Genomic DNA, 23,107 nt, shown 5'->3' with positions numbered 1-23,107 from the left:
GACACACCACTTTTGTACCGGAACTTGTCCTTTCGGCTGCGTTCAGACAGCAGGGAAAAGTTCCAGATGTCTGGGGGGAGGGGGTGGGGAGGCTGTACCCGGATATTGCGTAAACAAAGTGCGGCGGGCGTACATGCGTCATTTCCCCAAACAAAGCTATTCAGTCCAACATGGCCGGCGAAGAGCTAGAATTCCTCTCACTGATCGGACTTATGTTAAGCGTAATCCTGCGCACACGAAAACGCATTAGAGACCTGGATGATGAAGCTCAATTGGTAATAAAGGAATCACGGGAGCAGTGTGAAACGCTCCGTCGCGCGTGTAGGAGACGGTACCGTAGGAGGCGAGCTGCCATGGTTCGCCGCATGCTTCAGGAGACCGCGACCCGGCGTATATGGAAACATTCACGACCAAGTGGCGAAGTTTTCTGGTCAAACGCGTTGAAAAACTTTGGAGATGAGGAGCGGTATCAACATTTTCGAATGTCTCGCAGGACCTTCAACTACCTGTTAAGCTTGGTTAGGCCTGTTTTGGCACGGAAAACTACAAACAGGCGCAGGCCTTACGAACCTTCCCTCAGGCTAGCCGTTGTTATCTGGTGGTATGCCACACCGAGCAAATACAGAACCATAAGCTGCCTGTTTGGTGTTGGTATATCCACTGTCTGTGTTTTTTTGCGAGAGGTGACAAGTGCTCTGAAGGACCGTTTGCTAGAATGTTTCATTTCATTACCAAAGCTGGACCAGCTACAGGTCACAATGGATGGATTTGCTGCACGCGGCTACCCAATGTGTGGTGGAGCTATAGATGAAGCCACATTCCAATCATTGCTCCGAAGGACGATCCAGCTTCATATCACAACAGAAAAGGCTGGCATTCCATTGTTCTGCAGGCTGTTGTTGACCACCGTTTCTAGTAAGACTGGTTTTGTGAGAGCATGAATTTCTATGTTGTTGTCAAGAGCAAATTTACATTTTATGCATCCCTTTGTTGTTTGGGGCTGTTATGTTGCAGCACTAACGAAATGCTTTGTTCAGTTTCACAGATGTTTATGTTGGTTGGCCTGGTCGAACGCATGACGCCAGAGTACTCAGCAACTCTACCATCTTCATCAAAGCCGAACAACAAGATGGCTACCTGTTCCCCCGTGAGGTATGCCTGAACATCTAAATCTGCGCGCACACACACACACACACACACACACACACCCCCCTACACCTCTAATCTTGGTTTTCTGTCCTTCTAGATGTCCAGAGACATCAATGGTGTAGAGGTTCCCGTTCATCTGATTGGGGATGCGGCATATCCACTGAAGAAGTGGCTGATGAAGGGGTTCACACAACACCATCGTCTGACGCCTGAACAAAGCACCTTCAACTATCGTTTAAGCTCTGCTCGGATGGTTGTTGAAAATGCATTTGGGCGGCTTAAGGGCCGCTGGAAGTGTCTGGCCAAGCGTTGGTATGTGGACATTCACATTATGCCGGACATTGTGATTGCTTGTTGCATTCTTCACAATGTCTGCGAGATCAACAAAGACAATTACCTTGCTGAATGGAATACTGATGCCACTGAACTACCTGAACCTAATGCAGAAGCTGTGTATGCTCCTCCAGTTGGAGGGGCACAGCAAATTCGAGGGGCAATCATGTCAGTACTTTAACTGCATTTCAAATTGATTGTGCTTCTTGTCCAAAACTGCGTTGTACATTTTGGGACTGTAACTATGTCTGCTTCCCCTAATTAAAAAGAAAACTTTTAACAGTGTTAACCATTCTTCACATAGATGAGAATGTATTCATAGTTTCACCCAAAAAGGTTTTTATTTGCCAAGCAAAAAAAGTAAAATAGACACTGCAAACAGAGGTATAAGTTATGTTGTGCAAAATCTGTCACTTCAAGTAAAAGACATTTAATTAAAATGTGCAAAACTTGTCCAAAAAAATTAAACTCAATACCCCCCCCCCCCAATTTAATCGAGACTAAAGGTTTGCCATGAAAGGCTTGTATAAAAAAAAACACAAAAAACAACTTATTTTAGTAGATTGTATAAATGGCAAAAGTTTAAATAAAGTGTAACAAATAAAAACTGAAAATTAATACTGAAATGAAACTGTCTACAGATGGAGAATGTGGGGTGCAGCAGTCTGCACTGATGGAGCTCTGCAGGTCAGAATGTTACATCAGCCAGTGAAGGTGGAGGGACAATGAACTACAAATTGTGGTAGTTTGGACCTGGCATCCATTCCTGCTGTGGCTGAGTCAACCTGTTAACAAGTTGACACATCAAAGATGTTATATCCTGGAATGTAGCCACTTCTTGTCGCCTGACCGCTAAGTATTCACGCATATATTGCTGTTCAAACTCCCTCTGCTCCTGCATTAATTCTCTGTCACGCTGATGGCTTCTCTCATCCATGCGTTCCAAAGCCTCGCTCCATTCTGTGTAGGAAGACTTGTCTCTCTTCCTCTTTCTTTGCCTTGGAGTGCTGGATGCCGCCTGCGATGGGGTGCTGCATGATGGCCCTATTGAAAAAGGCAGACATTAGTGTCACATATATGCTGTAGTGTTTCAATGTATTTTGTGCAGTGGGGTGATTATCTGAATATGGTGCACTACAGGTTTACCACAAAGACAAACATTTAAACTCAACTCAGATATAGTAACAAAATACATGTTCAAAATGGGACACGTAATGTATGTCCTCCATTTTTTGGTGAGTTTTCCAATAACTGTAACCCCCAATGTGCACGTAATTCAAACACGTCACCCAGCGCTTTTCTCATCACGTGCTCAGTTGGAGCAGTTTAGATACCAGAAGTTAAAAGCCTGCTGTTTAGGTCGCAGTTGTCTGCAATTAACGTTTTTATAGCTATAAGCTGTACATCTGCACACCCAGTCTTACAACAGCATCTGCTTGCTAACGTGAATATTTACCTGCTATGGAAGAGAAGTCACTGTCCGACGCGACTTGGGGCCTGTGGTTCTCGCTGCCGTCCGTTGCGTCTTCTTGGGCCCTCTCAAGGGAGCTGGAGCTGGCCTCAGAGCAGTCCTCTGGTCGGTTGGAAGCCGCCGCCATGCTTCCACACACCACAACAGGGTTTGTGGTTTTTTGAGCACCCCATATAGCTTCACATAAGTTGAAGTAGCCCCACTCCATCCGGTCGTTACCACTTCTCCTATTGTGGTCACATACCTCGTGGTATCGACGCTTTAAGGCCTTGAGCTTCGATATGGCCTGTTGTTTGCTCCGGTGCGTTCCCAGATCACGCAACTTCGATATTAGGCGGTCGTAGGTGACAGAGTCTCGCGCTGTACCTTGAATACTTTTCATAATGACCATGTCTCCCCTCACCGTGAGTAGGTCTCGAATCTCTGAATCTGTCCAATTGGTCGACATGTTGGAGATGCTGTTCAGATGTTCGCCTTCTTTCCTCTGTGTGTTTGTGCTCAGGACTCGGGACATCATGTGGTATACCTTCCCGGTCACGTGACATATACGTTATCTAGGTGCGCACAGCGTCCCCCGGTCCCCTCCTCCCCCCTCCCCCTTGTCCGGAAATTTATCTCACGAGTCTGAAAGCAGCCACCCTGTCCGTAACAAGTCCGGACCTGTTACTAGGGGCTTCGTCCGGAGAAATTCCGGAGCACATTATCCGGATGTTTGTTGCACGAAGCACAATTTCACATCATTCTGGGTTCATTTGTGTGAAAACAAGGTCCAATCAGGCTGAAACGTTACAGGAAGGTAGAATCTATTTAGTTGTAAGTGATCTGAACGTTTCATGATGATAGCACTTTCCTAAGGGGGTCAAACCATGTCGCAAAGGTCACCGGATCTGGTGTCAATTTAAAGAAGTAGTCCAGTTACACATTTGTGGGCTTATAACTTGGCTTCTGAATGTCCTAGAGATATCAGGTTTGTTTTAATGTACTCCAATCAACAGCCCCTACAACCACAAAAAGGAATGGAGTCATTAGCACTTATGGTATGTAAATGGCACCCAGAATTATGTTGCACGAAGCACAATTTCACATCATTCTGGGTCCATTTGTGTGAAAACAAGGTCCAATCAGGCTGAAATGTTACAGGAAGGTAGAATGTATTGAGTTGTAAGTGATCTGAACGTTTCATGATGATAGCACTTTCCTAAGGGGGTCAAACCATGTCCCAAAGGCCACCGGATCTGGTGTCAATTTAAAGAAGTAGTCCAGTTACACATTTGTGGGCTTATAACTTGGCTTCTGAATGTCCTAGAGAGATCAGGTTTGTTTTAATGTACTCCAATCAAGAGCCCCTACAAACACAAAAGGGAATGTAGTCATTAGCACTTATGGTTTGTAAATGGCACCCAGAATTATGTTGCACGATGCACAATTTCACATCATTCTGGGTCCATTTGTGTGAAAACAAGGTCCAATCAGGCTGAAACGCTACAAGAAGGTAGAATCTATTGAGTTGTAAGTGATCTGAACGTTTCAAGATGATCGCACATTCCTATTGGGGGTAAAACCATTTCCCAAAGGTCACCGGGCCTGGTGTCACTTTAAAGAAGTAGTCCAGTTACACCTTTGTGGGCTTATAACTTGGCTTATGAATGTCCTAGAGAGGTTAGGTTTGTTTTAGTGTACTCCAATCAAAGCCCCTACAACCACAAAAAGGAATGGAGTCATTAGCACTTATGGTTTGTAAATGGCACCCAGAATTATGTTGCACGAAGCACAATTTCACATCATTCTGGGTTCATTTGTGTGAAAACAAGGTCCAATCAGGCTGAAACGTTACAGGAAGGTAGAATCTATTGAGTTGTAAGTTATCTGAACGTTTCATGATGATAGCACTTTCCTAAGGGGGTCAAACCATGTCCCAAAGGTCACCGGATCTGGTGTAAATTTAAAGAAGCAGTCCAGTTACACATTTGTGGGCTTATAACTTGGCTTCTGAATGACCTAGAGAGATCAGGTTTGTTTTAATGTACTCCAATCAACAGCCCCTACAACCACAAAAAGGAATGGAGATATTAGCACTTATGGTTTGTAAATGGCACCCAGAATTATGTTGCACGAAGCACAATTTCCCATCATTCTGGGTTCATTTGTGTGAAAACAAGGTCCAATCAGGCTGAAACGTTACAGGAAGGTAGAATCTATTGAGTTGCAAGTGATCTGAACGTTTTATGATGATAGCACTTTCCTAAGGGGGTCAAACCATGTCCCAAAAGTCACCGGATCTGGTGTCAATTTAAAGAAGTAGTCCAGTTACACATTTGTGGGCTTATAACTTGGCTTCTGAATGTCCTAGAGAGATCAGGTTTGTTTTAGTGTACTCCAATCAACAGCCCCTACAACCACAAAAAGGAATGGAGTCATTAGCACTTATGGTTTGTAAATGGCACCCAGAATTATGTTGCACGAAGCACAATTTCACATCATTCTGGGTTCATTTGTGTGGAAACAAGGTCCAATCAGGCTGAAACGTTACAGGAAGGTAGAATCTATTGAGTTGTAAGTGATCTGAACGTTTCATGATGATAGCACTTTCCTAAGGGGGTCAAACCATGTCCCAAAGGTCACCGGATCTGGTGTCAATTTAAAGAAGTAGTCCAGTTACACATTTGTGGGCTTATAACTTGGCTTCTGAATGTCCTAGAGAGATCAGGTTTGTTTTAGTGTACTCCAATCAACAGCCCCTACAACCACAAAAAGGAATGGAGTCATTAGCACTTAAGGTTTGTAAATGGCACCCAGAATTATGTTGCAGGAAGAACAATTTCACATCATTCTGGGTCCATTTGTGTGAAAACAAGGTCCAATCAGGCTGAAACGCTACAAGAAGGCAGAATCTATTGAGTTGTAAGTGATCTGAACGTTTCAAGATGATCGCTCATTCCTATAGGGGGTAAAACCATGTCCCAAAGGTCACAGGGCCTGGTGTCACTTTAAAGAAGTAGTCCAGTTACACCTTTGTGGGCTTATAACTTGGCTTCTGAATGTCCTAGAGAGGTTAGGTTTGTTTTAGTGTTCTCCAATCAACAGCCCCTACAACCACAAAAAGGAATGGAGTCATTAGCACTTATGGTTTGGAAATGGCACCCAGAATTATGTTGCACGAAGCACAATTTCACATCATTCTGGGTTCATTTGTGTGAAAACAAGGTCCAATCAGGCTGAAACGTTACAGGAAGGTAGAATCTATTGAGTTGTAAGTGATCTGAATGTTTCATGATGATAGCACTTTCCTAAGGGGGTCTAACCATGTCCCAAAGGTCACCGGATCTGGTGTCAATTTAAAGTAGTAGTCCAGTTACACATTTGTGGGCTTATAACTTGACTTCTGAATGTCCTAGAGAGATCAGGTTTGTTTTAATGTACTCCAATCAACAGCCCCTACAACCACAAAAAGGAATGGAGTCATTAGCACTTATGGTTTGTAAATGGCACCCAGAATTATGTTGCACGAAGCACAATTTCACATCATTCTGGGTCCATTTGTGTGAAAACAAGGTCCAATCAGGCTGAAACGCTACAAGAAGGTAGAATCTATTGAGTTGTAAGTGATCTGAAGGTTTCAAGATGATCGCACATTCTTATAGGGGGTAAAACCATGTCCCAAAGGTCACCGGGCCTGGTGTCAATTTAAAGAAGTAGTCCAGTTACACATTTGTGGGCTTATAATTTGGCTTCTGAATGTCCTAGGGAGATCAGGTTTGTTTTAGTGTACTCCAATCAACAGCCCCTACAACCACAAAAAGGAATGGAGTCATTAGCACTTAAGGTTTGTAAATGGCACCCAGAATTATGTTGCAGGAAGAACAATTTCACATCATTCTGGGTCCATTTGTGTGAAAACAAGGTCCAATCAGGCTGAAACGCTACAAGAAGGTAGAATCTATTGAGTTGTAAGTGATCTGAACGTTTCAAGATGATCGCTCATTCCTATAGGGGGTAAAACCATGTCCCAAAGGTAACCGGGCCTGGTGTCACTTTAAAGAAGTAGTCCAGTTACACCTTTGTGGGCTTATAACTTGGCTTCTGAATGTCCTAGAGAGGTTAGGTTTGTTTTAGTGTTCTCCAATCAACAGCCCCTACAACCACAAAAAGGAATGGAGTCATTAGCACTTATGGTTTTTAAATGGCACCCAGAATTATGTTGCACGAAGCACAATTTCACATCATTCTGGGTTCATTTGTGTGAAAACAAGGTCCAATCAGGCTGAAACGTTACAGGAAGGTAGAATCTATTGAGTTGTAAGTGATCTGAACGTTTCATGATGATAGCACTTTCCTAAGGGGGTCAAACCATGTCCCAAAGGTCACCGGATCTGGTGTCAATTTAAAGAAGTAGTCCAGTCACACATTTGTGGGCTTATAACTTGGCTTCTGAATGTCCTAGAGAGATCAGGTTTGTTTTAGTGTACTCCAATCAACAGCCCCTACAACCACCAAAAGGAATGGAGTCATTAGCACTTATGGTTCTTAAATGGCACCCAGAATTATGCTGCACTAAGCACAATTTCACATGATTCTGGGTCAATTTGTGTGAAAACAAGGTCCAATCCGGCTGAAACGCTACAAGAAGGTAGAATCTATTGAGTTGTAAGTGATCTGAACGTTTCAAGATGATCGCACATTCCTATAGGGGGTCAAACCATGTCCCAAAGGTCACCGGGCCAAGTGTCACTTTAAAGAAGTAGTCCAGTTACATCTTTGTGTGTGGGCTTATAACTTGGCTTCTGAATGTCCTAGAGAGATCAGGTTTGTTTTAGTGTACTCCAATCAACAGCCCCTAGAACCACAAAAAGGAATGGAGACATTAGCACTTATGGTTTTTAAATGGCACCCAGAATTATGTTGCACGAAGCACAATTTCACATCATTCTGGGTTCATTTGTGTGAAAACAAGGTCCAATCAGGCTGAAACGTTACAGGAAGGTAGAATCTATTGAGTTGTAAGTGATCTGAATGTTTCATGATGATAGCACTTTCCTAAGGGGGTCAAACCATGTCCCAAAGGTCACCGGATCTGGTGTCAATTTAAAGTAGTAGTCCAGTTACACATTTGTGGGCTTATAACTTGACTTCTGAATGTCCTAGAGAGATCAGGTTTGTTTTAATGTACTCCAATCAACAGCCCCTACAACCACAAAAAGGAATGGAGTCATTAGCACTTATGGTTTGTAAATGGCACCCAGAATTATGTTGCACAAAGCACAATTTCACATCATTCTGGGTCCATTTGTGTGAAAACAAGGTCCAATCAGGCTGAAACGCTACAAGAAGGTAGAATCTATTGAGTTGTAAGTGATCTGAAGGTTTCAAGATGATCGCACATTCTTATAGGGGGTAAAACCATGTCCCAAAGGTCACCGGGCCTGGTGTCACTTTAAAGAAGTTGTCCAGTTACACATTTGTGGGCTTATAACTTGGCTTCTGAATGTCCTAGAGAGATCAGGTTTGTTTTAATGTACTCCAATCAACAGCCCCTACAACCACAAAAATGAATGGAGTCATTAGCACTTATGGTTTGTAAGTGGCACCCAGAATTATGTTGCACGAAGCACAATTTCACATCATTCTGGGTCAATTTGTGTGAAAACAAGGTCCAATCCGGCTGAAACGCTACAAGAAGGTAGAATCTATTGAGTTGTAAGTGATCTGAACGTTTCAAGATGATCGCACATTCCTATAGGGGGTCAAACCATGTCCCAAAGGTCACCGGGCCAAGTGTCACTTTAAAGAAGTAGTCCAGTTACACCTTTGTGGGCTTATAACTTGGCTTCTGAATGTCCTAGAGAGGTTAGGTTTGTTTTAGTGTACTCCAATCAACAGCCCCTACAACCACAAAAAGGAATGGAGTCATTAGCACTTATGGTTTGTAAATGGCACCCAGAATTATTTTGCACGAAGCACAATTTCACATCATTCTGGGTTCATTTGTGTGAAAACAAGGTCCAATCAGGCTGAAACGTTACTGGAAGCTAGAATCTATTGAGTTGTAAGTGATCTGAACGTTTCATGATGATAGCGCTTTCCTAAGGGTGTCAAACCATGTCCCAAAGGTCACCGGATCTGGTGTCAATTTAAAGAAGTAGTCCAGTTACACATTTGTGGGCTTATAACTTGGCTTCTGAATGTCCTAGAGAGATCAGGTTTATTTTAGTGTACTCCAATCAACAGCCCCTACAACCACAAAAAGGAATGGAGTCATTAGCACTTATGGTTCTTAAATGGCACCCAGAATTATGCTGCACTAAGCACAATTTCACATGATTCTGGGTCAATTTGTGTGAAAACAAGGTCCAATCCGGCTGAAACGCTACAAGAAGGTAGAATCTATTGAGTTGTAAGTGATCTGAACGTTTCAAGATGATCGCACATTCCTATAGGGGGTCAAACCATGTCCCAAAGGTCACCGGGCCAAGTGTCACTTTAAAGAAGTAGTCCAGTTACATCTTTGTGTATGGGCTTATAACTTGGCTTCTGAATGTCCTAGAGAGATCAGGTTTGTTTTAGTGTACTCCAATCAACAGCCCCTAGAACCACAAAAAGGAATGGAGACATTAGCACTTATGGTTTTTAAATGGCACCCAGAATTATGTTGCACGAAGCACAATTTCACATCATTCTGGGTTCATTTGTGTGAAAACAAGGTCCAATCAGGCTGAAATGTTACAGGAAGGTAGAATCTATTGTTGTAAGTGATCTGAACGTTTCATGATGATAGCACTTTCCTAAGGGGGTCAAACCATGTCCCAAAGGTCACCGGATCTGGTGTCAATTTAAAGAAGTAGTCCAGTTACACATTTGTGGGCTTATAACTTGGCTTCTGAATGTCCTAGAGCGATCAGGTTTGTTTTAGTGTACTCCAATCAACAGCCCCTACAACCACAAAAAGGAATGGAGTCATTAGCACATATGGTTTTTAAATGGCACCCAGAATTATGTTGCACGAAGCACAATTTCACATCATTCTGGGTTCATTTGTGTGAAAACAAGGTCCAATCAGGCAGAAACATTACAGGAAGGTAGAATCTATTGAGTTGTAAGTGATCTGAACGTTTCATGATGATAGCACTTTCCTAAGGGGGTCAAACCATGTCCCAAAGGTCACCGGATCTGGTGTCAATTTAAAGAAGTAGTCCAGTTACACATTTGTGGGCTTATAACTTGGCTTCTGAATGTCCTAGAGAGATCAGGTTTGTTTTAGTGTACTCCAATCAACAGCCCCTACAACCACAAAAAGGAATGGAGTCATTAGCACTTATGGTTTGTAAATGGCACCCAGAATTATGTTGCACGAAGCACAATTTCACATCATTCTGGGTCCATTTGTGTGAAAACAAGGTCCAATCAGGCTGAAACATTACAGGAAGGTAGAATCTATTAAAATGTAAGTGATCTGAAGGTTTCATGATGATAGCACTTCCCTAAGGGGGTCAAACCATGTCCCAAAGGTCACCGGATCTGGTGTCTAAAGAAGTAGTCCAGTTACACATTTGTGGGCTTATAACTTGGCTTCTGAATGTCCTAGAGAGATCAGGTTTGTTTTAGTATACTCCAATCAACAGCCCCTACAACCACAAAAAGGAATGGAGTCATTAGCACTTATGGTTTTTAAATGGCACCCAGAATTATGTTGCACGAAGCACAATTTCACATCATTCTGGGTTCATTTGTGTGAAAACAAGGTCCAATCAGGCTGAAACGTTACAGAAAGGTAGAATCTATTGAGTTGTAAGTGATCTGAACGTTTCATGATGATAGCACTTTCCTATAGGGGGTCAAACCATGTCCCAAAGGTCACCGGATCTGGTGTCAATTTAAAGTAGTAGTCCAGTTACACATTTGTGGGCTTTTAACTTGACTTCTGAATGTCCTAGAGAGATCAGGTTTGTTTTAATGTACTCCAATCAACAGCCCCTACAACCACAAAAAGGAATGGAGTCATTAGCACTTATGGTTTGTAAATGGCACCCAGAATTATGTTGCACGAAGCACAATTTCACATCATTCTGGGTCCATTTGTGTGAAAACAAGGCCCAATCAGGCAGAAACGTTACAGGAAGGTAGAATCTATTGAGTTGTAAGTGATCTGAACGTTTCATGATGATAGCACTTTCCTATAGGGGGTCAAACCATGTCCCAAAGGTCACCGGATCTGGTGTCAATTTAAAGTAGTAGTCCAGTTACACATTTGTGGGCTTATAACTTGACTTCTGAATGTCCTAGAGAGATCAGGTTTGTTTTAATGTACTCCAATCAACAGCCCCTACAACCACAAAAAGGAATGGAGTCATTAGCACTTATGGTTTGTAAATGGCACCCAGAATTATGTTGCACGAAGCACAATTTCACATCATTCTGGGTCCATTTGTGTGAAAACAAGGTCCAATAAGGCTGAAACGCTACAAGAAGGTAGAATCTATTGAGTTGTAAGTGATCTGAAGGTTTCAAGATGATCGCACATTCTTATAGGGGGTAAAACCATGTCCCAAAGGTCACCGGGCCTGGTGTCACTTTAAAGAAGTTGTCCAGTTACACCTTTGTGGGCTTATAACTTGGCTTCTGAATGTCCTAGAGAGATCAGGTTTGTTTTAGTGTACTCCAATCAACAGCCCCTACAACCACAAAAAGGAATGGAGTCATTAGCACTTATGGTTTGTAAATGGCACCCAGAATTATGTTGCACGAAGCACAATTTCACATCATTCTGGGTTCATTTGTGTGAAAACAAGGTCCAATCAGGCTGAAACGTTACAGGAAGGTAGAATCTATTGAGTTGTAAGTGATCTGAATGTTTCATGATGATAGCACTTTCCTAAGGGGGTCAAACCATGTCCCAAAGGTCACCGGATCTGGTGTCAATTTAAAGAAGTAGTCCAGTTACACATTTGTGGGCTTATAACTTGGCTTCTGAATGTCCTAGAGAGATCAGGTTTATTTTAGTGTACTCCAATCAACAGCCCCTACAACCACAAAAAGGAATGGAGTCATTAGCACTTATGGTTTTTAAATGGCACCCAGAATTATGTTGCACAAAGCACAATTTCACATCAATCTGGGTCCATTTGTGTGAAAACAAGGTCCAATCAGGCTGAAACGTTACAGGAAGGTAGAATCTATTGAGTTGTAAGTGATCTGAACGTTTCATGATGATAGCACTTTCCTAAGGGGGTCAAACCATGTCCCAAAGGTCACTGGATCTGGTGTCAATTTAAAGAAGTAGTCCAGTTACACATTTGTGGACTTATAACTTGGCTTCTGAATGTCCTAGAGAGATCAGGTTTTATTTAATGTACTCCAATCAACAGCCCCTACAACCACAAAAATGAATGGAGTCATTAGCACTTATGGTTTGTAAGTGGCACCCAGAATTATGTTGCACGAAGCACAATTTCACATCATTCTGGGTCAATTTGTGTGAAAACAAGGTCCAATCCGGCTGAAACGCTACAAGAAGGTAGAATCTATTGAGTTGTAAGTGATCTGAACATTTTTCAAGATGATCGCACATTCCTATAGGGGGTCAAACCATGTCCCAAAGGTCACCTGGCCAAGTGTCACTTTAAAGAAGTAGTCCAGTTACACCTTTGTGGGCTTATAACTTGGCTTCTGAATGTCCTAGAGAGGTTAGGTTTGTTTTAGTGTACTCCAATCAACAGCCCCTACAACCACAAAAAGGAATGGAGTCATTAGCACTTATGGTTTGTAAATGGCACCCAGAATTATTTTGCACGAAGCACAATTTCACATCATTCTGGGTTCATTTGTGTGAAAACAAGGTCCAATCAGGCTGAAACGTTACTGGAAGCTAGAATCTATTGAGTTGTAAGTGATCTGAACGTTTCATGATGATAGCGCTTTCCTAAGGGTGTCAAACCATGTCCCAAAGGTCACCGGATCTGGTGTCAATTTAAAGAAGTAGTCCAGTTACACATTTGTGGGCTTATAACTTGGCTTCTGAATGTCCTAGAGAGATCAGGTTTATTTTAGTGTACTCCAATCAACAGCCCCTACAACCACAAAAAGGAAATGGAGTCATTAGCACTTATGGTTCTTAAATGGCACCCAGAATTATGCTGCACTAAGCACAATTTCACATCAATCTGGGTCCATTTGTGTGAAAACAAGGTCCAATCAGGCTGAAACGTTACAGGAAGGTAGAATCTATTGAGTTGTAAGTGATCTGAACGTTTCATGATGATAGCACTTTCCTAAGGGGGTCAAACCATGTCCCAAAGGTCACTGGATCTGGTGTCAATTTAAAGAAGTAGTCCAGTTACACATTTGTGGACTTATAACTTGGCTTCTGAATGTCCTAGAGAGATCAGGTTTTATTTAATGTACTCCAATCAACAGCCCCTACAACCACAAAAATGAATGGAGTCATTAGCACTTATGGTTTGTAAGTGGCACCCAGAATTATGTTGCACGAAGCACAATTTCACATCATTCTGGGTCAATTTGTGTGAAAACAAGGTCCAATCCGGCTGAAACGCTACAAGAAGGTAGAATCTATTGAGTTGTAAGTGATCTGAACATTTTTCAAGATGATCGCACATTCCTATAGGGGGTCAAACCATGTCCCAAAGGTCACCTGGCCAAGTGTCACTTTAAAGAAGTAGTCCAGTTACACCTTTGTGGGCTTATAACTTGGCTTCTGAATGTCCTAGAGAGGTTAGGTTTGTTTTAGTGTACTCCAATCAACAGCCCCTACAACCACAAAAAGGAATGGAGTCATTAGCACTTATGGTTTGTAAATGGCACCCAGAATTATTTTGCACGAAGCACAATTTCACATCATTCTGGGTTCATTTGTGTGAAAACAAGGTCCAATCAGGCTGAAACGTTACTGGAAGCTAGAATCTATTGAGTTGTAAGTGATCTGAACGTTTCATGATGATAGCGCTTTCCTAAGGGTGTCAAACCATGTCCCAAAGGTCACCGGATCTGGTGTCAATTTAAAGAAGTAGTCCAGTTACACATTTGTGGGCTTATAACTTGGCTTCTGAATGTCCTAGAGAGATCAGGTTTATTTTAGTGTACTCCAATCAACAGCCCCTACAACCACAAAAAGGAAATGGAGTCATTAGCACTTATGGTTCTTAAATGGCACCCAGAATTATGCTGCACTAAGCACAATTTCACATGATTCTGGGTCAATTTGTGTGAAAACAAGGTCCAATCAGGCTGAAACGCTACAAGAAGGTAGAATCTATTGAGTTGTAAGTGATCTGAACGTTTCAAGATGATCGCACATTCCTATAGGGGGTCAAACCATGTCCCAAAGGTCACCGGGCCAAGTGTCACTTTAAAGAAGTAGTCCAGTTACATCTTTGTGTGTGGGCTTATAACTTGGCTTCTGAATGTCCTAGAGAGATCAGGTTTGTTTTAGTGTACTCCAATCAACAGCCCCTAGAACCACAAAAAGGAATGGAGACATTAGCACTTATGGTTTTTAAATGGCACCCAGAATTATGTTGCACGAAGCACAATTTCACATCATTCTGGGTTCATTTGTGTGAAAACAAGGTCCATTCAGGCTGAAACGTTACAGGAACGTAGAATCTATTGTTGTAAGTGATCTGAACGTTTCATGATGATAGCACTTTCCTAAGGGGGTCAAACCATGTCCCAAAGGTCACCGGATCTGGTGTCAATTTAAAGAAGTAGTCAAGTTACACATTTGTGGGCTTATAACTTGGCTTCTGAATGTCCTAGAGCGATCAGGTTTGTTTTAGTGTACTCCAATCAACAGCCCCTACAACCACAAAAAGGAATGGAGTCATTAGCACTTATGGTTTTTAAATGGCACCCAGAATTATGTTGCACGAAGCACAATTTCACATCATTCTGGGTTCATTTGTGTGAAAACAAGGTCCAATCAGGCTGAAACGTTACAGGAAGGTAGAATCTATTGAGTTGTAAGTGATCTGAACGTTTCATGATGATAGCACTTTCCTAAGGGGGTCAAACCATGTCCCAAAGGTCACCGGATCTGGTGTCAATTTAAAGAAGTAGTCCAGTTACACATTTGTGGGCTTATAACTTGGCTTCTGAATGTCCTAGAGAGATCAGGTTTGTTTTAGTGTACTCCAATCAACAGCCCCTACAACCACAAAAAGGAATGGAGTCATTAGCACTTATGGTTTGTAAATGGCACCCAGAATTATGTTGCACGAAGCACAATTTCACATCATTCTGGGTCCATTTGTGTGAAAACAAGGTCCAATCAGGCTGAAACATTACAGGAAGGTAGAATCTATTAAAATGTAAGTGATCTGAAGGTTTCATGATGATAGCACTTCCCTAAGGGGGTCAAACTATGTCCCAAAGGTCACCGGATCTGGTGTCTAAAGAAGTAGTCCAGTTACACATTTGTGGGCTTATAACTTGGCTTCTGAATGTCCTAGAGAGATCAGGTTTGTTTTAGTATACTCCAATCAACAGCCCCTACAACCACAAAAAGGAATGGAGTCATTAGCACTTATGGTTTTTAAAAGACACCCAGAATTATGTTGCACGAAGCACAATTTCACATCATTCTGGGTTCATTTGTGTGAAAACAAGGTCCAATCAGGCTGAAACGTTACAGAAAGGTAGAATCTATTGAGTTGTAAGTGATCTGAACGTTTCATGATGATAGCACTTTCCTAAGGGGGTCAAACCATGTCCCAAATGTCACCGGATCTGGTGTCAATTTAAAGTAGTAGTCCAGTTACACATTTGTTAGCTTATAACTTAACTTCTGAATGTCCTAGAGAGATCAGGTTTGTTTTAATGTACTCCAATCAACAGCCCCTACAACCACAAAAAGGAAAGGAGTCATTAGCACTTATGGTTTGTAAATGGCACCCAGAATTATGTTGCACGAAGCACAATTTCACATCATTCTGGGTTCATTTGTGTGAAAACAAGGTCCAATCAGGCTGAAACGTTACAGGAAGGTAGAATCTATTGAGTTGTAAGTGATCTGAACGTTTCATGATGATAGCACTTTCCTAAGGGGGTCAAACCATGTCCCAAAGGTCACCGGATCTGGTGTCAATTTAAAGAAGTAGTCCAGTTACACATTTGTGGGCTTATAACTTGGCTTCTGAATGTCCTAGAGAGATCAGGTTTGTTTTAGTGTACTCCAATCAACAGCCCCTACAACCACAAAAAGGAATGGAGTCATTAGCACTTATGGTTTGTAAATGGCACCCAGAATTATGTTGCACGAAGCACAATTTCACATCATTCTGGGTCCATTTGTGTGAAAACAAGGTCCAATCAGGCTGAAACATTACAGGAAGGTAGAATCTATTAAAATGTAAGTGATCTGAAGGTTTCATGATGATAGCACTTCCCTAAGGGGGTCAAACTATGTCCCAAAGGTCACCGGATCTGGTGTCTAAAGAAGTAGTCCAGTTACACATTTGTGGGCTTATAACTTGGCTTCTGAATGTCCTAGAGAGATCAGGTTTGTTTTAGTATACTCCAATCAACAGCCCCTACAACCACAAAAAGGAATGGAGTCATTAGCACTTATGGTTTTTAAAGGACACCCAGAATTATGTTGCACGAAGCACAATTTCACATCATTCTGGGTTCATTTGTGTGAAAACAAGGTCCAATCAGGCTGAAACGTTACAGAAAGGTAGAATCTATTGAGTTGTAAGTGATCTGAACGTTTCATGATGATAGCACTTTCCTAAGGGGGTCAAACCATGTCCCAAATGTCACCGGATCTGGTGTCAATTTAAAGTAGTAGTCCAGTTACACATTTGTTAGCTTATAACTTAACTTCTGAATGTCCTAGAGAGATCAGGTTTGTTTTAATGTACTCCAATCAACAGCCCCTACAACCACAAAAAGGAAAGGAGTCATTAGCACTTATGGTTTGTAAATGGCACCCAGAATTATGTTGCACGAAGCACAATTTCACATCATTCTGGGTCCATTTGTGTGAAAACAAGGTCCAATCAGGCTGAAACGTTACAGGAAGGTAGAATCTATTGAGTTGTAAGTGATCTGAACGTTTCATGATGATAGCACTTTCCTAAGGGGGTCAAACCATGTCCCAAAGGTCACTGGATCTGGTGTCAATTTAAAGAAGTAGTCCAGTTACACATTTGTGGGCTTATAACTTGGCTTCTGAATGTCCTAGAGAGATCAGGTTTGTTTTAATGTACTCCAATCAACAGCCCCTACAACCACAAAAATGAATGGAGTCATTAGCACTTATGGTTTGTAAGTGGCACCCAGAATTATGTTGCACGAAGCACAATTTCACATCATTCTGGGTCAATTTGTGTGAAAACAAGGTCCAATCCGGCTGAAACGCTACAAGAAGATAGATTCTATTGAGTTGTAAGTGATCTGAACGTTTCAAGATGATCGCACATTCCTATAGGGGGTCAAACCATGTCCCAAAGGTCACCGGGCCAAGTGTCACTTTAAAGAAGTAGTCCAGTTACACCTTTGTGGGCTTATAACTTGGCTTCTGAATGTCCTAGAGAGGTTAGGTTTGTTTTAGTGTACTCCAATCAACAGCCCCTACAACCACAAAAAGGAATGGAGTCATTAGCACTTATGGTTTGTAAATGGCACCCAGAATTATTTTGCACGAAGCACAATTTCACATCATTCTGGGTTCATTTGTGTGAAAACAAGGTCCAATCAGGCTGAAACGTTACTGGAAGCTAGAATCTATTGAGTTGTAAGTGATCTGAACGTTTCATGATGATAGCGCTTTCTTAAGGGTGTCAAACCATGTCCCAAAGGTCACCGGATCTGGTGTCAATTTAAAGAAGTAGTCCAGTTACACATTTGTGGGCTTATAACTTGGCTTCTGAATGTCCTAGAGAGATCAGGTTTATTTTAGTGTACTCCAATCAACAGCCCCTACAACCACAAAAAGGAATGGAGTCATTAGCACTTATGGTTCTTAAATGGCACCCAGAATTATGCTGCACTAAGCACAATTTCACATGATTCTGGGTCAATTTGTGTGAAAACAAGGTCCAATCCGGCTGAAACGCTACAAGAAGGTAGAATCTATTGAGTTGTAAGTGATCTGAACGTTTCAAGATGATCGCACATTCCTATAGGGGGTCAAACCATGTCCCAAAGGTCACTGGGCCAAGTGTCACTTTAAAGAAGTAGTCCAGTTACATCTTTGTGTGTGGGCTTATAACTTGGCTTCTGAATGTCCTAGAGAGATCAGGTTTGTTTTAGTGTACTCCAATCAACAGCCCCTAGAACCACAAAAAGGAATGGAGACATTAGCACTTATGGTTTTTAAATGGCACCCAGAATTATGTTGCACGAAGCACAATTTCACATCATTCTGGGTTCATTTGTGTGAAAACAAGGTCCAATCAGGCTGAAACGTTACAGGAAGGTAGAATCTATTGTTGTAAGTGATCTGAACGTTTCATGATGATAGCACTTTCTTAAGGGGGTCAAACCATGTCCCAAAGGTCACCGGATCTGGTGTCAATTTAAAGAAGTAGTCCAGTTACACATTTGTGGGCTTATAACTTGGCTTCTGAATGTCCTAGAGCGATCAGGTTTGTTTTAGTGTACTCCAGTCAACAGCCCCTACAACCACAAAAAGGAATGGAGTCATTAGCACTTATGGTTTTTAAATGGCACCCAGAATTATGTTGCACGAAGCACAATTTCACATCATTCTGGGTTCATTTGTGTGAAAACAAGGTCCAATCAGGCTGAAACGTTACAGGAAGGTAGAATCTATTGAGTTGTAAGTGATCTGAACGTTTCATGATGATAGCACTTTCCTAAGGGGGTCAAACCATGTCCCAAAGGTCACCGGATCTGGTGTCAATTTAAAGAAGTAGTCCAGTTACACATTTGTGGGCTTATAACTTGGCTTCTGAATGTCCTAGAGAGATCAGGTTTGTTTTAGTGTACTCCAATCAACAGCCCCTACAACCACAAAAAGGAATGGAGTCATTAGCACTTATGGTTTGTAAATGGCACCCAGAATTATGTTGCACGAAGCACAATTTCACATCATTCTGGGTTCATTTGTGTGAAAACAAGGTCCAATCAGGCTGAAACGTTACAGAAAGGTAGAATCTATTGAGTTGTAAGTGATCTGAACGTTTCATGATGATAGCACTTTCCTATAGGGGGTCAAACCATGTCCCAAAGGTCACCGGATCTGGTGTCAATTTAAAGTAGTAGTCCAGTTACACATTTGTGGGCTTATAACTTGACTTCTGAATGTCCTAGAGAGATCAGGTTTGTTTTAATGTACTCCAATCAACAGCCCCTACAACCACAAAAAGGAATGGAGTCATTAGCACTTATGGTTTGTAAATGGCACCCAGAATTATGTTGCACGAAGCACAATTTCACATCATTCTGGGTCCATTTGTGTGAAAACAAGGTCCAATCAGGCAGAAACGTTACAGGAAGGTAGAATCTATTGAGTTGTAAGTGATCTGAACGTTTCATGATGATAGCACTTTCCTATAGGGGGTCAAACCATGTCCCAAAGGTCACCGGATCTGGTGTCAATTTAAAGTAGTAGTCCAGTTACACATTTGTGGGCTTATAACTTGACTTCTGAATGTCCTAGAGAGATCAGGTTTGTTTTAATGTACTCCAATCAACAGCCCCTACAACCACAAAAAGGAATGGAGTCATTAGCACTTATGGTTTGTAAATGGCACCCAGAATTATGTTGCACGAAGCACAATTTCACATCATTCTGGGTCCATTTGTGTGAAAACAAGGTCCAATCAGGCTGAAACGCTACAAGAAGGTAGAATCTATTGAGTTGTAAGTGATCTGAAGGTTTCAAGATGATCGCACATTCTTATAGGGGGTAAAACCATGTCCCAAAGGTCACCGGGCCTGGTGTCACTTTAAAGAAGTTGTCCAGTTACACCTTTGTGGGCTTATAACTTGGCTTCTGAATGTCCTAGAGGAATCAGGTTTGTTTTAGTGTACTCCAATCAACAGCCCCTACAACCACAAAAAGGAATGGAGTCATTAGCACTTATGGTTTGTAAATGGCACCCAGAATTATGTTGCACGAAGCACAATTTAACATCATTCTGGGTTCATTTGTGTGAAAACAAGGTCCAATCAGGCTGAAACGTTACAGGAAGGTAGAATCTATTGAGTTGTAAGTGATCTGAATGTTTCATGATGATAGCACTTTCCTAAGGGGGTCAAACCATGTCACAAAGGTCACCGGATCTGGTGTCAATTTAAAGAAGTAGTCCAGTTACACATTTGTGGGCTTATAACTTGGCTTCTGAATGTCCTAGAGAGATCAGGTTTATTTTAGTGTACTCCAATCAACAGCCCCTACAACCACAAAAAGGAATGGAGTCATTAGCACTTATGGTTTTTAAATGGCACCCAGAATTATGTTGCACAAAGCACAATTTCACATCAATCTGGGTCCATTTGTGTGAAAACAAGGTCCAATCAGGCTGAAACGTTACAGGAAGGTAGAATCTATTGAGTTGTAAGTGATCTGACCGTTTCATGATGATAGCACTTTCCTATAGGGGGTCAAACCATGTCCCAAAGGTCACCGGATCTGGTGTCAATTTAAAGTAGTAGTCCAGTTACACATTTGTGGGCTTATAACTTGACTTCTGAATGTCCTAGAGAGATCAGGTTTGTTTTAATGTACTCCAATCAACAGCCCCTACAACCACAAAAAGGAATGGAGTCATTAGCACTTATGGTTTGTAAATGGCACCCAGAATTATGTTGCACGAAGCACAATTTCACATCATTCTGGGTCCATTTGTGTGAAAACAAGGTCCAATCAGGCTGAAACGCTACAAGAAGGTAGAATCTATTGAGTTGTAAGTGATCTGAAGGTTTCAAGATGATCGCACATTCTTATAGGGGGTAAAACCATGTCCCAAAGGTCACCGGGCCTGGTGTCACTTTAAAGAAGTTGTCCAGTTACACATTTGTGGGCTTATAACTTGGCTTCTGAATGTCCTAGAGAGATCAGGTTTGTTTTAGTGTACTCCAATCAACAGCCCCTACAACCACAAAAAGGAATGGAGTCATTAGCACTTATGGTTTGTAAATGGCACCCAGAATTATGTTGCACGAAGCACAATTTCACATCATTCTGGGTTCATTTGTGTGAAAACAAGGTCCAATCAGGCTGAAACGTTACAGGAAGGTAGAATCTATTGAGTTGTAAGTGATCTGAATGTTTCATGATGATAGCACTTTCCTAAGGGGGTCAAACCATGTCCCAAAGGTCACCGGATCTGGTGTCAATTTAAAGAAGTAGTCCAGTTACACATTTGTGGGCTTATAACTTGGCTTCTGAATGTCCTAGAGAGATCAGGTTTATTTTAGTGTACTCCAATCAACAGCCCCTACAACCACAAAAAGGAATGGAGTCATTAGCACTTATGGTTTTTAAATGGCACCCAGAATTATGTTGCACAAAGCACAATTTCACATCAATCTGGGTCCATTTGTGTGAAAACAAGGTCCAATCAGGCTGAAACGTTACAGGAAGGTAGAATCTATTGAGTTGTAAGTGATCTGAACGTTTCATGATGATAGCACTTTCCTAAGGGGGTCAAACCATGTCCCAAAGGTCACTGGATCTGGTGTCAATTTAAAGAAGTAGTCCAGTTACACATTTGTGGGCTTATAACTTGGCTTCTGAATGTCCTAGAGAGATCAGGTTTTATTTAATGTACTCCAATCAACAGCCCCTACAACCACAAAAATGAATGGAGTCATTAGCACTTATGGTTTGTAAGTGGCACCCAGAATTATGTTGCACGAAGCACAATTTCACATCATTCTGGGTCAATTTGTGTGAAAACAAGGTCCAATCCGGCTGAAACGCTACAAGAAGGTAGAATCTATTGAGTTGTAAGTGATCTGAACATTTTTCAAGATGATCGCACATTCCTATAGGGGGTCAAACCATGTCCCAAAGGTCACCGGGCCAAGTGTCACTTTAAAGAAGTAGTCCAGTTACACCTTTGTGGGCTTATAACTTGGCTTCTGAATGTCCTAGAGAGGTTAGGTTTGTTTTAGTGTACTCCAATCAACAGCCCCTACAACCACAAAAAGGAATGGAGTCATTAGCACTTATGGTTTGTAAATGGCACCCAGAATTATGTTGCACGAAGCACAATTTCACATCATTCTGGGTTCATTTGTGTGAAAACAAGGTCCAATCAGGCTGAAACGTTACAGAAAGGTAGAATCTATTGAGTTGTAAGTGATCTGAACGTTTCATGATGATAGCACTTTCCTAAGGGGGTCAAACCATGTCCCAAATGTCACCGGATCTGGTGTCAATTTAAAGTAGTAGTCCAGTTACACATTTGTGGGCTTATAACTTGGCTTCTGAATGTCCTGGAGAGGTCAGGTTTGTTTTAATGTACTCCAATCAACAGCCCCTACAACCACAAAAAGGAATGGAGTCATTAGCACTTATGGTTTGTAAATGGCACCCAGAATTATGTTGCACGAAGCAAAATTTCACATCATTCTGGGTTCATTTGTGTGAAAACAAGGTCCAATCAGGCAGAAACGTTACAGGAAGGTAGAATCTATTGAGTTGTAAGTGATCTGAACGTTTCATGATGATAGCACTTTCCTATAGGGGGTCAAAGCATGTCCCAAAGGTCACCGGATCTGGTGTCAATTTAAAGTAGTAGTCCAGTTACACATTTGTGGGCTTATAACTTGACTTCTGAATGTCCTAGAGAGATCAGGTTTGTTTTAATGTACTCCAATCAACAGCCCCTACAACCACAAAAAGGAAAGGAGTCATTAGCACTTATGGTTTGTAAATGGCACCCAGAATTATGTTGCACGAAGCACAATTTCACATCATTCTGGGTACATTTGTGTGAAAACAAGGTCCAATCAGGCTGAAACGCTACAAGAAGGTAGAATCTATTGAGTTGTAAGTGATCTGAAGGTTTCAAGATGATCGCACATTCTTATAGGGGGTAAAATTATGTCCCAAAGGTCACCGGGCCTGGTGTCACTTTAAAGAAGTTGTCCAGTTACACCTTTGTGGGCTTATAACTTGGCTTCTGAATGTCCTAGAGAGATCAGGTTTGTTTTAGTGTACTC

This window comes from Nothobranchius furzeri, chromosome 13, assembly GCF_043380555.1.
Source record: "Nothobranchius furzeri strain GRZ-AD chromosome 13, NfurGRZ-RIMD1, whole genome shotgun sequence".
NCBI classification, from domain to species: Eukaryota; Metazoa; Chordata; class Actinopteri; order Cyprinodontiformes; family Nothobranchiidae; genus Nothobranchius; species Nothobranchius furzeri.
Note: the sequence above shows the minus strand (reverse complement) of the source record.